Source organism: Coloeus monedula, assembly GCF_965178545.1.
Source record: "Coloeus monedula genome assembly, chromosome: 9".
NCBI classification, from domain to species: domain Eukaryota; kingdom Metazoa; phylum Chordata; class Aves; order Passeriformes; family Corvidae; genus Coloeus; species Coloeus monedula.
The window spans coordinates 23,309,727-23,323,964 of NC_138789.1; positions in this window are offsets into that span (position 1 = coordinate 23,309,727).

A 14,238-nucleotide genomic window follows, 5' to 3' on the forward strand; every position below is an offset into this window, starting at 1 on the left:
CTTGCCTAGCAGAGGTGCTCTCCCTGTGACCCCCAAGGACCTGCTGGCTCTCAGGACCTGTGTGTGACACTCACTTAAGCCCTTCACATGCACTGTCACAGCCTGGTGCCGAGTCCCAGCTGGGGATGAGTTTGCATCCTTGGAACTCCTTACGGGGTATCCTAAGGGTGCTGACAATCAGCTCCATTTTTCCTCCCACAGTCACAATTCCAACAACACAACACATTCTCTTCTATCAAATCAGGGCACCAGGCTTTGTTTATTATTTGGAAATTGCAAACCAGACCTACCTCGATGTGCGAGCCCACGATGGAGACATGCTGCTATGACAACAACATGAGGCTGAATCATCCAGACAGACAAGACACACATAATTGTGTGATCACCTGTTCCCACTTGTTCAAAGGAAATTTTATTAGTGCTGCTGAAGGTACATTAGTGAACAAAGCATAAAACATCCACACATCAGTCAGGGCTCAGCCAAACTGGTGCAAGCACGGCCTGAGCCTGGTGCCTCGCTGTTTTGCCACTCAGCATTTCACAGGATTCAGAACAGGATTTACAGAGACCTGTGTCTACAGGTGAGAGATCAAGAAAAACTCAACTTCTACTAATATGAAATATTTATACCTTTTGGGTCTTGTTGAGTCACAATTTTGACTGAGGGATATTTATGGTCAGTGGAGGGGCAGTCTGGATCCAGGATGATGGTTAGAGAATGGACACGACTGATGGAAAACATGACTTTTTTTAACATTAAAAATCCCAAACCAACGATAATTAAGAACGGTAGGTGGGAGAGGAAAGATGGTCTATTGTACTGCAGACAAACAGGAATTTGCAGGGTCATAATTCACTCAGCCATACATATAAACCTAAATGTGTTTGTGCTGTGCAGGTGCATCAACCACAGCATCCATTTACAGCTGCTGAGAGCACACTTCCACTTGTTTCCTTGCTCCCTTGTTCCTCCTAACATGAGGGTGCCAAAATTGCCACTCCAGTCATGGGACTGCTTTGTATGTCCTTTTTTAGCCATGTAACCCTTGGGCAGCACAAAAGTGATTTAATGCCAGTTCCAGAATATCCCTAAATGGGGGTGTCTGCTGCTCCTTTTTAATGCTCTGTCTTTTCCAGATCTGTTGGTGGTTTTGCTTCCTGAAGTCTTTCATACCTTCATCTCGTTCACCCAGAAGACTCCAGCAGGTATAAAGGGCTGCTGAAGTGGAAAAAAAAAGCCCATTGTGTTTATTAATCACACTCTTTTTGAAAATGTGGTCAAAACATTCATAAGGAACTTTTTTTCCCAGGCTTTTTGTCAAGATTTCAACCCACAGTGACAAAAAAAAGCAACTTCAATAGGGTATTTACAACATTTGAGGATTTTCCACCAGGAGAATCAATGGCATTTTTACATGACTTGGGGAATTTTCTGCCAGGACTCTGTTCTGATAGTGCCCAAATAAGTATCAGTCAAATTTCCCCAGAAGCTGACAGGGGGTGGCAGCAGCAATAAGACCCGAGACGTGGATATTTCCTCTGTAGATAATGCACATGTATGAGTGTCTCACTGAGAACATTTCCATCCGCTCCATGGTGAGCGGAAAATGTGGGTATTCCACAAGAGCCATGCTGAGACCACTCAGTCAACCACTAATAAAACCAGCCCCGGAGTAATCTGAAAACAAGATGCTCAGATGCACAGACATGAAACATTGCTGCATGAGCCTGTGCTACAAACCAGGGCCACTCCAGTGACAGAGCACATTGTGAAGAGCAGCATCTCTCCCACCTGCCCCTGTATGTGGCACCGAGGCTTAGCCAGGTGCAAGGGGGGACTGTTTGAGAGTCAGCTTCAAAAGGCATTGAGGAAGGAAAAAAAGTCCCAGGATGGAGAACAGTGAAGCATGACAACAGATCTGCAGACAAAAGCAAGACCTCTGTGTTGAACAGAGAGTGAAATGCATTGAAAACTGTCTGGAGGGCCATTCCAGAGGGCGATGATCATCAGCACGAGGTCTAGCTGGAGTCCAGCAGGTAACAGTGTGTCCCGGGGTCAGTACTGGACCCAGTCATGTTCAACATCTTTATTAATGATCTGGATGATGGGGCAAGAGTGCACCCTGAGCAAGATACAAAACTAGAAGGAGTGGCTGATACACCCAAGGGTCGTGCTGCCATCCAGAGGGACCTTGACATGCTGGAGAAATGGGCTGACAGGAACCTCGTGAAGTTCAGCAAGAGTGAAAAGTCCTGCCCCAGGCACCACCAGTCCACTGAGGTGACCAAGCACTGGTACAGGTTGCCCCGAGAGGCTGTAGAGTCTCCATCCTTGGAGATATTCAAAAGCTGACTGGACATGGTCCTGGGCAAAGAGCTCAAGGTGGCCCTGTTTGAGCCATGCAGACCAGCTGACCTTCAGTCCCTGTCAGCCTCAACCACTCTGAAGCTCTGTGACTCTGAGGAGGTTTTAAAGGGGAGGTTGAACAAATACATGTTCAGACTCTTTTAGGAGGATGGACTAATCTTGTGAAGGCTCCCCCAGTCCTGCCTGGATTCTGGCTGGGGGTGAGAGGAGTATCTTCACACCAGGTCTGCACCAGCTGGCAGTGTCTCAGACTGCCACCGGACCAGACCTAGCAGCTGCGTTTGCTCAGTGACACTGTGCTGTTAACAGCTTGGTGTTAACACCAAGAACAGATGGTGCTAGAAGATTTTTGCTCAAGAATGGAGGAAATCTTGATTGCTTTGTTAATATTTAAACTGAAAGCTGTGTGGAAAAAACCCCCCATATTCCACACTCTTTCTGATTTTGGGTTTTCTCCTGCAACTCCATCTCCAGTCAGAAGATTGTAATGTTGCTGCACAGCTACAGAAGAAGAGGGGCACCTGTGAGCATGGCTGTCACCTCTTTGGTGCTACAGGTTTGAGTTAGAGAGACAAATTCTAAAGCAGGAATCTCAAAAAAAAAAAAAAAAAAGACATCAAGAAGCAATCGTATGACCTTGCACTGCTTAGAAATCTGGGGATGCCTTTTCATGGCATCCTCTTGCCACAGGTGAGGCAACCATGTGTATTAGCCTTTAAGCTCAGCTTTCTTCTACAGCTTGGCAGATGGATTTCATGATTTGGAAAGGTCTGACTAAGCTGGAGAGGATGGATGTGCCTCAGATCTCTGCCTTGAACCCTTCTCCTGTCAAACAAAATGCAGGAGATGGACACAGCATGAAGTGTGGGGGTGGCTGTAATTCTGCTGTCACGTCATCAGTCATCTCCTCTCCCCACCAGCCCGACTTGGGAAAGATGGGATTCTTTCTACCTGTCTCAGTGAACAGTGCCAGGGGAACACACACACATACAGCAGAGAACAGAAATAACCTAACCCGGCAGAAAGCAGGCAGGCTGTCACACCTCCAAGGGGAAAACTGATACAGCCTCTTGCTGCTCTTTCAAAATCAATTTCAAGCTGGTTCCACAAAAGAAATTGCATAAAGGGCATTAGATCTGGCAAGAGAGGCTGCCGTTCCGAGGATGATGTATGGGAGATGAGTAGAATTACCTGCATGCCTAGAGCTGGTACACAGCCTTTTAGGTTCAGCAGACTCTGGCTGTCCTTCCCCATCAGCAGGAAGATCAAAACAAAGTCTGCAGAGCCTCTTATGGCGCTGGGCTTGTCTCTGCCCCAGCTATCTTGGAGAACAGAACAAGGAGCACCAGTGGCAGCTGCTCAGCAAGGACCATCTGTAATGCTGTACCAAAGATGATCTGCTGCACAGTGATGCAGGGGAACCTCTTGAGCATCAGCAACGCAATGCCACGGCTGCTCTGCCGCTCTTCCCTCTACCTGCCTTACCCCCTCTCCCAAACTCACCACCCCCTTCCCTTCTACACCTAATGGAAGAAGCAAAGCAGAAAACACAAGACTAATTCCTACACACACCCTCTTGCAGGTGCCACCTCATTTCCTTCGAAGGCTCACCTGGAGTTGGCATGGACAGTGGGACCATCATGAGCTTGTGGGGAAAGAGATGCTGAGGTCCTGGAGCCATCCACTCAGCCAGTGCTCAGTGGGCCACCCCATAGAATGGGGACACCTGCTCAGGAGTTGTGTGATCCTCACACACTTGGATGTGCAGCAAGTAGAACATGATAAAACAGCTGAACACCTTCAGCCCCTGGATTTCATTTCTGTGGAAGAAGGAGACACAGGCAAGCAATGGTTGCTGTATTCCGCCCTGAGTGGCAAGGGCCTTGCACTGGCTTCTTCCCTCTGCTTTTGTTTGGAGGTCAAATGCAATAGGAAATGCTAGAAGGTGGAAGTTCCCTCCAGCTGCTGGCCCTGTTTTTTCTCAGGCTGACAAAAGCTTGGAGATCTATAGCCCATTTAGGAGAGATGAGGCCAATGGTGTCTCATGTTACTTGGTGAAATTAATGAAGTCTAATCTTTTTTTTTCTCTTGAAAATTGAAATGCCTTGGGAAAACTGTATCCTCTGTCGCGTGGCTACAGGCAGTTCTCCTGAATAAGCTATTGTCAGGCCTCAGAGATGTGAGTCACAGCATCTTTAATCTCTGGGCGGGAGCGTTCTCCATGGCTTTCATGCTTTGGAATAAATCTTCAGAGATGTTCCCAAATTAAGCACGATTCCTTTCTAATCTCCTTGAACTTCTTCCTCTCCCCATTTTATCAGCCAGGCTCAAACACATTTTGCATGGCCTACTTCGAGGCAAACTGATTAAAGCGATCGCTTCAGGTTTTAGGAGGGATCAGTGCTTACCGCACGGGAAAGGGCTCCTACTGTTGCCGGCAGCCGCAGCTCCGCAGCAGCTTGGGTGGCTTACAGGGATCTGCCTGTGAGCAGAGCTGACAGCAGAGGCTGGAATCACAGCCTCACATGGGCACCTTCCCAAGTCCAGCAGGACTCAGTGTCCAGGCGATTCCCTGAGCCCGCAAGGATCAGAAGCAGCATCACGCTGTATAATGTGGCAGGTGCCTCCCAGGCTTGGGGAAGAAGGAGGGAGGAGCTGCTGGCCTGCAGCAGGGATGTGCTGTGCTGCCCAGTGGCACCGCTCCCCTTTGGCAGCAGCTGGGTACCACAACCTCCTCCTGCTCCTTCAGCCAGAGGCAGCTGAGCAGAGCATCGCAGCTTGTGCTGCTCTGCTGCAGCTGGCACACATCTGGTGTAGAACAGAGGGTTTGGGTCTGCATCACTGCCACATGGGATGCAGGCCTAGCTGTGGCGTGTGAAAAGCTCGAGTCAGTCAGGGGTAGACAGGGATGGTGGAACGGGGCGATGAATGCTACGGGAAAAACACTAACTCTGGATCCATATGAGTGTATTGATGTTGCTCACAGAGAGAAAACTGCTCCTCTCGGCTTTTGTGAATCAATTTTTCAGATAAAAGATGCAATCTCTGCCAACCCGCCTGTGTTCAGCGCATGCAGATCATCTTCTGTTGTCTGACAGAGGGGCTGCTCGCCTGTGGTGTCCTTGGACAGCCCCCAAGAGCTCACAGCCTACACAGACGAAAGCTGTGCAGCGATCAGCTGTGTTTTACAGACAAGGAGCGAGAGATGGAAGAACTCTGAGGGAAGGAATTTCTCTCTGCAGCTGCAGTTTTGAAGCAACAGAATCCTGAATCCAGGGCTACGTTTGCCTGGGGGTGGGAGACTCAGAAATATAAGTCACCCTTTGATTTGACACCAGGCTTCAGAGAAGGACAGGCTACAGTTTCTGAAGGTGAATGAAATAATAACTAAAATGCTGAAGTAAAAAAAACAATACATTTTGTTGGGTAACACCAAAATGGGACATTGCCCATGGAAAGCTGAACCTCATGGAGCTCCACAGAGCTCATGGAGCAGAGTAAATATTGATGGTGGAGGAGATAGGAGAAGCACAACTAAATGAAAGAAAGTCTTGACAGATACAGGCCTCCTGAAGCTGCTTGTTTCCTGCAGAGTCTCTGCCTCGAGCAGAGCAGGGTGATGAGGAGCCCTAGAGCTCCTGCCTTTGCAGTCTGGCCCATATGTCTACAGTCTTGTGCACATTTTTTCCTTGATTGACAAGAGTGAAGGACCCTCGTGCTTTAGTGAGTGTATAATGGCTGCCTTGATGTCATTTATTGAAGCTTTGGAATAGCTGTGCTTTCTAATTACTTCTTCCCACCTGCCTGAAGAGCACCTTTTGCTTTCAGATTAACTTCTTGCTGTCTCTTTGAACTTGTGTCTCTGTACTCCAAGCACCCTGGGTTTTGTGAGATCAAGGCAGGCTTGGTTAAGGTAAAAGGCAAGTAGTGATCAAGGTGGTTTTTATTTCCTTTCCTGCACACAGACGTGCCAGGTTTGCTGATTAGACTGTGTGTGGCACAATCAGAGCCCTTGTGCCTTCAAAGAGACCCTCCAAGAAGAACAAGTTAGTAAGTGGCCTTTGAAGGGGAAAAGCCTTCTTCCTAATCTTCAGAGTGGCATCAACAGTGTCCAGCATGAGCATCCATATGCACTTCACATATGTCCTGGACGTGTGCAGTGGGTTCTTTGCTCTGGCAAGCAGAGAGATTTGGGGGCTGTGTGATAGGTGCCTCCTGTGTGAGCGACGTTTTGCAATTCAAGCTGCAAGGGCTGATTTACTGCAGACAGTTAAATGTCCTGGGTGGAAATGCCAAAGTCCAGATACAGATGGAAATTCTCCACTATATAGTGGGATGGTGGTTTGACTGAGTTTAAATTGGCAACAATCACATTGTTCTTACTGAATATGGATTCAGCAGAGCTTTTAAAATGCCAATTCACTGTAGTTTAGTTGTGGCATGGAGGAAAATCCTAAGGTTTTCCCGAATACAGATAGGACACTTAAGCATGAATGATAATCTGGAATTTGCAGCATCCTTATTGTCCACAGCAATGGAGCAGGAGTTGTCCTTGGGCTTTGTGCAGCACTGAGCACACCAGCCAAGCTGAAAAAACTACATCCTCTCTTCCAAGATTTGTATCCTGCCCATCTACATCAAGCAGAGCATTAAGCTGCTGGTGGTCTCCTCAGAGATGGTGGTTTCTTACAGAAAACTAGAAATTAAGTCAAGAGGGAGGTCTAGGGGTCACTTCCACCCAAAGCATAAACTCAGCTGAAGGGTGTACTGCCTGCTCTTAAAAACTGCAGAGGTGGAAGGCTGTCCCTGTCCAGTCAAGGTTTTCCTTAATTTCTGACCCATACATATCCTCTTGAGCTGCAACTGAAGCCTACCACTTCCTTTCCTACTTGTTGTCATCACTGAGAAGATGCCCTACTTCGCAAAAACTTCTTATAAATTTGCAGACTGCTCTCATATTTCCATTTCCCAAGATTAAAACAATCACAGCCTCTTCAGTCTCCCTCTGCACTTTCTATTTTCAAGGGCTTTGATAACGCTGCTCACTCTCACCTCCAAACACACTGAGACTGGATAGCCAACACTGGACACAGAATTGCAGCATTGAGGGAAAGATGCTGTGCAGCATCTGATGGTTTATACCTGATGATACAGTCCAGGATGCAGCAGAGCTCCTTAAGAGCTGCACATATGGTGGCTCCAGCAGCTGAGGACTTAAAGGAGCCCTGAGCACAATCTCCATCCACGCTAGAAATTATTGCTGCTTGCACACAAGCACTGCTCAGAGCAAACTGCAAAACCCTGCTGTAAAGCAGGACAAGTTACTTGGGAGACACGTGGGTTGAACCAAGCACAGCCCGTGTCCCGTGGAGTTACTCCTGGAGGCTGAGTTCTGCTTGGAGTCCATGGTGTCCTGTAAATGAGATGTTTCATGTTCCGGTGTCGCTGTCGAGAGGCATTTTGCACCAGCAGAGTTTCTCCCTCCTCTCCCCAGCTGCCTGTTTACTCCAGACCTGTCAGAACTGCATGTCTGGTTCCCCTGTGAAAAATTTGGTGCAAGCAGCCAAAGGATTTAAAAGTTATTAGGGAAAGAAAAAAAAAAAAAAAAAAGGAAACAGCAGCATAATTCTGCTTCCTTCAAAAATAAAGCTTAAAAAAGATGAAAGGTATTTGCCTTCACTCTCTGCAGGCTCTAACTCGGCAGCCAGCTGGAGAGAATTTGGGAAAGCAATTCCAGGAGCCTGGAGCTCTTACTGTCAGTAAAACCTGCTGCTGGGACAGCGGAGCTGTCTCACTGCAATCCGCTTTCCTCTGCTTCCTGGCAGTTTCAGCTTTTTTACAGTGGTTTTTTTTTGAGGTGAAAGTCCCCCAGTAGTTTGATCCACTTCCTGTGCAAGATGGCAAGCGCTTGCCCACAAATAGCAAGTCAATTCCTTGCCTGGCAGCCCAGGCTATGGCATTGAGGTTCTTCCTTTTAAATTTTTTCCTGCCGAGACTCATAAACATTCTTGTATAGGAGGAGAAAACAAGGATGACAAGCAAGGTGTCACAGCTTTAGAGTACATCTTGAAGTCTGTATTGTGGTGGGGCTGAGTGTGTCCAGCACGGCTGCTTTGGATGAAGCTGGTTGGGAGAACATCCACACTCAATTATTCATGTCCCTGCTGTGGACAGAGCCTGAAGGTTTCAGAAGTTCTGGCCCACATCTCTTCCTTTTAAAAGCTACTTTCCCCATGACTGTAGATGTCACTTCACATCCCAGATCTCCTTCTATGACAATCCCAGGGCAGTGAGAGGCATTAGGACATTTTTCATTGGGGCACTGAACCAGAAGGCTGAAAACTTGAGTTAGTGTGAGTGGGACAGGGGGTAGGGGTGCCCATCCTCAGAGGTCCTCAAAGCTCAACCAGAAAATGCCCAGAGCAAACTGATTTAATCTTTGAAGCTGGTCCTTGGAAGCTGGAACATGAACTTAGACTAGAGACTGCCAGAGGTCCCTCCTTACCTAAATGAGTCTGTGATTGCAGGCATGGTTTGGGGTAAAACTCATCTCTCTGGTCCTGAGGTCTCCATCTCCTGTAGAAGGCAAAGTCACCTTCCTGATTCTGCATTACCCATCCAGCTGAAATCATAAAGCGGAAAGTCAAAAATAAAATACCCAATCCCTTTTTTCAAGGCTGAAGATTGTTGTGCTTGTCAGACATTTCATTTTTTATGACATTTTCACTGATTTTTTTTTCCTGAAAATGTTATTGCTTTTTAGCTTGACTGAAAACCCTGCTTTCAGAGAGAACTTCCCAATAGCCATCTTGATAATGCTTTCTGTTGTTTTTTTAAAAACCCCAAATGATTAAAAAGCCCTCACTACAAATGGTGAAAAATCCCTCACAGTGTGCCTGTTTTGAACCCAGCAAAATGAGAACAACAGATAGTTCTGTATTTTTCACAAAATAGTTCTTCCCCTTTATTTTTTTTAAGTCTTTCCATTCAGGCTGTGAGCTTTTCAGGGCAAAAATTGCCTCTTTAACAATGTCATTTTCCAGCTCCCACTTAACCAAGGTTTTCAGTTTGGACGGGAGCTCTAAGTCAGATAATCATTCAAGACCACAATGTCTGGTTCAAAGCAGTGCTGACCATTTGAGCTCACAACTCTAAACTAAGACTCTCAGTTTATTAAAGCCCTGAGTTTGAAGATGGTTTTTTTTTTCCCAGTAGCTTTTTTCACTGGTGCCTTGTTTGTTTTGCAAGCTATTATTAAAAAGAAACCTTTTTTTTTTTTTTTTTTTTTTTTTTGGGAGATGCTGTAAGTTCTTTGCTTTTCAGGAATTGCAGCTATCAGAAATGATTGTCTCAGTGCCTAAGAGATCTGCTCCTTCCCTTAACACTTACAAACATGTATCATGTTGATGAATTTAGATGGTCATTTAAAGGCAAATTGCTTGTCCTACTTTTTGCTGCTTATTGATTGTCATATAATTAACTGATTCATTTCGTTAATATAATCCAGAGTGCCTGTAACCCACTTAATCAGCAGAGCCTGATCGGAAGACTTGGGTTTAATTAGACTGCTCTAATTGCCCCAATGAAATGATGTTTCCTCTGTCCTGAGCCATTACTTACAGAAGCCAGGTTTTTTATTTTTGTATTGAGATTTAATCAGGGGCAGAGAGAATAATATTTTGCCTCCTGCCAGAGGGAGGACTTCTCTAAGCAAAGACAAAGGGGTTAGGGAGAGCAGTCCCACACGGTTAGAGGAGACACATCCCTTACTACCTGGTAAGGACCCAGCAGGATCAGGGGCTGTACATGGTCCATAAGGCTGGGATCTGCCTTTGGATTTGCTCTGCAGCTCTCTGAGTGCTCAGTAAGTACCTGAGCTTGGCAAGGAAAATTGTAACTGATTGTAAATTTCTTGCAAAAATGGACCTTCATCAGGGCTAAGCCAATTTGCAAAATCAAGGTGAATTTGGGAAGTCATTTCAACCTCCCATCCTCCCCATAAGAAATGAGGGATGTGTTTTTGGAAGTGCCAATATAGCTTGACTCTGATGTTTCGTAAATCCAGGGTTTTTCATATTCACAGGTTGTCTTGTTGGCTTGCATGTGCTTATAAAGGTGAGTGAGATAAGACTGGCTAATTAGCTTGTAAACAAAATAGAACATTTTGCTTTGCATCAAATGAAATATTTTGGGTAGCTGAGTCAGACTTATGCATGTTTAAAAACATTTTGGCAAAAAAATTAAATTAGAGGCAAAGGTGGTGCAGGGGAAAATACCCTGTGGGGATTGCCTTCCTCTTGAATGGAGGGCTGGCTCCTGAAAGTCCTGACAAGTGGGAAAATGCCTGAAGCACTCAAGCTGCTGATGGTTTTTCTCAGAGTGGGGGGATATCACTTGGTGGGTGAGCCTCTGTTTACAGGTACTTTCCAGCCAGTGCCCTGAGCCTGAAGAGCTGATTAATGTGAAATTAGTACCATATTCTGTGATTAATGTTGGATGCAGCAACAACATAGAAGGAGAAAGCTCCCGGTTTAGTCTCTGGAGGAGGTTGTTGTGTTACCTGGAGGCTATCCTTCTTCCTGCTATGCCGCTGCTCCCACATCCTCCTCTGTCTCTGGGTCACTGGTCCCTTCTCCATCTCATGACTCTCAAGCCATGGCCTGTGGCTCAGCACGGTGTCAAAGTCTCTGTCCTCCAGGCTGATTTCCAGCACAGGGGCAAGGAGGTATTTGGAGAAGGGTGCAGCAAATCCATGAGGAAGAAAGTGAGCTTTCAGCATTTCTGGGGCTCGGAGCTCACTGGAGCAGTGGCTGTGGAGATTTTTCCCTGCTCCTTTTGCCTTTGCTGCTTTAAGGAAATAGGATTTTGTGTGCCTCGTTTCTTTCTTTCTTTTTTTTTTTTTTTTTTTTTTTTTTTTTTTTTTTTTTTTGTAAATAAACACGATTAGCAAAGATTTATTTTTTTCTCTTCTAACAGTAATAAGGATTAGCTACCACTGGAGCCAAAGGGACAGCAGACAAATGAACCAAAAGAAACAGTGAAATCTGGTACGTAATATTTGAAGGTGAAGGGCCCCCAGAGTGACTCAGACAGGGTCACCCAGCTGTGCCACCCCGCCGAGGGACACAGAGCTGTGCCCGGGTGTGCTCAGGCTGCAGTGGGTGATGGAGTGGGGGATGAGGGTCAGCCCCCTCAGCCCTTCCCTGCCAGGCACAGCTGTAAGAGCTGGAGGCTGTGCCAGCTCAGCATCCAGACGGCCGGGGGTGGGATGTGGATCAGCGCCTGACTCACATCACTCTGGGCTCGTGACTGTGTTCCTTTGGGTGGTAATCATGCAAACGTGCCAAGAGCAGCAGCAGTGCTGGGATCCTTGCTGCCGATCTCCTGTCTCCTTCCAGCCTGTGACCTGGCTGCGTGTAAAATGGCACCAGGCCTCCAGAAAGGAATAGGATTCTTCTGCCTAAAGTTAATATTTTCAAAGCACTCAATGTCCCCCCTCTCAGTAAGTAGCTGTGTTGAAAGGGCAGACGAGCTGGCTCTGGTGGTGATGAGACGGGATCACAACTCCAGCTGGCAGTAACTTGGTATGATCATACTCAGTTTCCCTCTCGTGGTTTGCAAAGGAAATAACTGGAAAGATATTTAATTACTTTCTGAGGTGAATATGGTCAAGCTATGTTGGTGCATCTTGCAGTCGTGGTCCCTTCAGAGTTTCACCTGAGAAGATCCAGGTGGCACTGCTGAATTTTGTTAAAGCTGTATCTCTGTCCTTCGGGTCACAATTACAGATTTTTGCCTCTGCTTTCCACTGCAGAATGGCTGGAGCTGTTGGACACGGTATGAAGTGTCCTTCCATTAGGAGATATTTTCTTACTTTATCTCTGCGTCATGCTGTTTTCTGCCTGCTACAAAGGTCACAAGTTCTCTTGCATAGGACCTGTCCTTATTTCTGCCTGTGAAGAGCTGGATAAGAGGCCCCAGTTCTTCCAAAACATTTCTTAAAAGTTTCCATGGGGAACTGGGCAAGGCCTGCTTTCCACAGAAAAGGAAGGACCCTCAAAAAGAAAAGAAAAAAACGGGGAGGGTGTAAAAGAAAGGGAATCCCACAACTCAGGGAGGTCAGTGGAGAGCCACGCATCCACGGGGTCTGAGTGCAGCAGTGGTCCCAGGGGGATGTGGTGGTGGTTGACACCCAGGGAGTGCCACGAGCTCATACCATGGTGGTGACTGGAAGACAGGCTCTGTTTGATGTGGACAAACAATATAAATGAGAAATATTTTTGGACTGCTTTTTTGCTTAATTCTAGAGTCCCTGAGGAAGATGCTTGGCATCCTCCCCTTGCTTGTACTGGAGGGACTCAGTATCCTGCAGAGACAGCAAGGGAAATGACAGGATTATTCCCCATGGTGATTATCCTGTGATCTCTCAGGATCTCTCTGTATAAATGGGAGCTGATTACAGCAGAAAAGGAGTAAATTGTGTAATTAGAGAGGGGGAAGAGGGGAGGACTTAACCTCTGCCTGAAGGTGCTGGTTTGGAGAGAAGAGTGGAAAAGAGAACACTGAGCAGTGTCTGTGCTGGGCCCTACAGCCCTGGAAAGGGCTGACCTGGTCCCTGGCTGCTCTTGTTGCTTTGGGTGAGCCCTTTGATCTTCCCTTCTGGACAAAGAACAAAATATCTCTTTCTGCTGAGACTCTTGGCCAGTTTCTTTGCGAAGAAAGTCCCTCGTGCATGTCCACCTTGCCCCAGGCTTGCAGTGTGGTTGCCTTACAAGTCGACTGGCTGTACTCAGACATTGGCATCACCCCAAATTTCCCTCTGGGACTTGTCATGAATGGTTAGAAGAGAAGAGCCGTTGCAGGATGGAACCCACAGCAGTTCTGTGTTGGGTGTACGATGACTAAGATTTTTCCTGCTGCTCCACATGGAGCAGGAATTTTGCCTCCCCTTCCCTTTATTATTGACCCAGCCTGGCCTGGGCCATAAAGTGTGTCTGTTCCCATTGCAGGGAAAAAAAGCACACAGCAGAACTGCTCTCGGAGCCACAGAGAGGGAGGCTATTAATGCGAATATTATTCATGCCAGGAAAAATAGCCAATTACCTTCCTATAGAACCACTCTCTGCCCAGTGAGCCAGTAATTGCAACATCTAACATTCATCACAGAGCTCTGAAAGCACTTTGGGAATAAAATACTGGCAAATGGATGGACTTGAAAAAGACAGGGGAAAAAAGTAAACTTAAGGCACAGGATATTCAGAGGGTGTAAAATGGCTGCAGGGAATCCATGCCCACTTACCCCTCAAGTCCTACAGGTGCAAGGATTTGGCTTTGTCTTATATCCACTCTATTTTATGTTTTAAAGGTCTGTAACTGTATTAATGTAGATGTTTAATAAACTGAATAGTAAAATAGGTTGTGACTGAGGTGGGGATGCTGCCAAAGGGGCTTCCTTGGTGTATAAGAAGGTCAGCTGTGCAACTGTGACACAAGTAAGTTCTTGCATTTATTTCCCAGGTTTACCAGTGAAACAACCAACAGAGGGAAAACCCATCCTCCCCTTTATCCTTTTCCTTCTTGGAGGAGGAAGAGAAGACAAAGTCCTTTCAAGAGCTGCAGGGCACTGAATATGTTTGCTCTGCTGGACTGAAGGCCACATTTCACTCCCTGCCTGTGCCCGGGTGCTCCATGGACAGCATCTAGAGATTTGTCAGTTTTCTCAAGATTTATTAATGTTATCAGCTGCTGAGGCCTCCAGGAACCCACAGGCTCTGGGAGATGTGCTCTGAGGCCTGTGAGCAGCACCTCTTCCCCACAAGCTGTGTGGGAATCTCACCCTGATGAGGATGCCTTTCCTACCCAGCAATGGA